The sequence below is a fragment of the Neodiprion pinetum genome, unplaced genomic scaffold, assembly GCF_021155775.2.
Source record: "Neodiprion pinetum isolate iyNeoPine1 unplaced genomic scaffold, iyNeoPine1.2 ptg000140l, whole genome shotgun sequence".
NCBI classification, from domain to species: domain Eukaryota; kingdom Metazoa; phylum Arthropoda; class Insecta; order Hymenoptera; family Diprionidae; genus Neodiprion; species Neodiprion pinetum.
The window spans coordinates 30,001-32,611 of NW_027184530.1; the positions used below are offsets into that span (position 1 = coordinate 30,001).

General features: G+C 58.1%; 1 non-coding gene across 1 annotated transcript; it reads right to left on the reverse strand.

Annotated features, from left to right (window-relative positions):
• Positions 1-366: 366 nt before the first annotated feature.
• Positions 367-521, reverse strand: LOC124224340 (5.8S ribosomal RNA). The gene has a single exon (XR_006884650.1). It is a non-coding gene; the product is annotated as a 5.8S ribosomal RNA (ribosomal RNA).
• Between the last annotated feature and the right edge of the window lie 2,090 nt (positions 522-2,611).

The window sequence follows — 2,611 nt, forward strand, 5'->3', positions numbered from 1 at the left end:
AAACGACCGTAAACACGCCCGCCGTACGGGAGACCCGAGAGCCCCCCGCGGCGAAGCGTGGACGGAAAACTTCATCACATGAGCGGCGAACCGACCGCGCGCGGTCTGTGTGTCGCCGTGCCGAATTCGTTCGTTCTCTCGACTATCGCTAGCACCGGAACGTGACGAACGGCAGCGACAGCTCGACCCCGCGATCTGCGGCGACGCGTCGTGACCGTGACATACGTGTTCGTTTGAGGCGACGCGACCTTTGTTTGAGGCTGCGAACGCCCAGTCATTCGCTCGCGAAGGCACGGTGCGCTGTGTTCCCCCGGGTCGGGGGTTTTCGCGGCACCGTTGCCTACGGAGCAGTCTGTCGTTGTTAAACGACCCTCAGCCAGGCGTGGTCCGGGAATTGTATCCGTGGACCGCAATGTGCGTTCGAAATGTCGATGTTCATGTGTCCTGCAGTTCACAAGTTGACGCGCAATTAGCTGCGTTCTTCATCGACCCACGAGCCAAGTGATCCACCGTTCAGGGTAATCATATATGTGAATTTTGCATTAAAAATGCTAAAATTACGGTTGTTACCGGCTTTCTGTGGTCGTGAGCGCGGCGCCGCGTGCGTCAGCCCTTGCGCGGTTGCGCGCGGGAAGGAACGCGCGCCGCGCGTCAAATTTCGTTCGTGCGATAGTTCAAGAGCCGACGTCGCCTCGAGTTCACGGGTCGTCTGCCGGAATTGACCGGCGCCGGACCCGATCGGCTCGCAATGCAAACGATTGACGGCGGACGGCAGTGGGCCGCGTCAGCGAGTCCCGGGCATCGCTGCCCTCGACGCTGACGCGAGCTTCCTCGTACGGGCGAAAATTCTCTCCGAAGCCTACCGCGTTCGCGGCCTGCGTCCGGGGTGTAACGGCGTTGCACCGAGGACACCCGGGCGCAGACAGGCTGCCCGCGAAGAAGCGCTGAGACCAGCTTCGCACGTCTCCCTCGTACGACCTGACCGGGTCGAACGAGTCGAGGCGGACCGCGGAGCGGTCCCCTCTCGGCACCGAGTCGGCCGGAGGCGCGAACGACCCGCCGCTGCTCCGCGCTGGACGCGGAGCGACGGGTCGACGCCTCGGCGCGAGTCGGTCGTCGGGCGGTTTTAGCCGGCGACTGCGCTCGTCGCGACCGCGGCGAACGCCGGACCCATCGGATCCGGCGTCAGCACCGCGTTCGTTGTCACGACGATTGTGTTGCGCGCCGCGGCAACCGGGCCCGACCGTTACGTCGTTCAAACTTTTGTGAAATTTTGTTCGCGACACGTGGGCGTGACACGCCGCTCTCGCGGCGAGACAGCCCCGCGCGCTTACGAGTCGCTGCTTCGGCAGTACGAAACGTTAATGATCCTTCCGCAGGTTCACCTACGGAAACCTTGTTACGACTTTTACTTCCTCTAAATGATCAAGTTTGGTCATCTTCCCGGCAACATCGGCAATGCCGAGACATTGCCGCGTACCAGTCCGAAGACCTCACTAAATCATTCAATCGGTAGTAGCGACGGGCGGTGTGTACAAAGGGCAGGGACGTAATCAACGCGAGCTTATGACTCGCGCTTACTGGGAATTCCTCGTTCATGGGGAATAATTGCAAGCCCCAATCCCTAGCACGAAGGAGGTTCAGCGGGTTACCCGGGCCTTTCGGCCAGGGAAGACACGCTGATTCCTTCAGTGTAGCGCGCGTGCGGCCCAGAACATCTAAGGGCATCACAGACCTGTTATTGCTCAATCTCGTGCGGCTAGAAGCCGCCTGTCCCTCTAAGAAGATTTATTTGTACGCCGGTAGTAAAAACCGCCCGACCGAGGCCGGGGGCCTTCGAGATACCGGAAGGTACGCCTATTTAGCAGGCTAGAGTCTCGTTCGTTATCGGAATTAACCAGACAAATCGCTCCACCAACTAAGAACGGCCATGCACCACCACCCACCGAATCAAGAAAGAGCTCTCAATCTGTCAATCCTTCCGGTGTCCGGGCCTGGTGAGGTTTCCCGTGTTGGAGTCAAATTAAGCCGCAGGCTCCACTCCTGGTGGTGCCCTTCCGTCAATTCCTTTAAGTTTCAGCTTTGCAACCATACTTCCCCCGGAACCCAAAAGCTTTGGTTTCCCGGAAGCTGCCCGCCGAGTCATCGGAGGAACTTCGGCGGATCGCTAGCTGGCATCGTTTATGGTTAGAACTAGGGCGGTATCTGATCGCCTTCGAACCTCTAACTTTCGTTCTTGATTAAAGAAAACATTTTTGGCAAATGCTTTCGCTTCTGTCCGTCTTGCGACGATCCAAGAATTTCACCTCTAACGTCGCAATACGAATGCCCCCATCTGTCCCTATTAATCATTACCTCGGGGTTCCGAAAACCAACAAAATAGAACCGAGGTCCTATTCCATTATTCCATGCACACAGTATTCAGGCGAAAATAGCCTGCTTTAAGCACTCTAATTTGTTCAAAGTAAACGTACCGGCCCACCTCGACACTCAGTGAAGAGCACCGCGATGGGATATTAGTTGGGCCGCCCCGGAGGGCTAAGCCCACCGGTAGGACGTCCCACAATCATGCCAGTTAGACACCGCGAGCGGTGAACCGACAGCGTGGGAC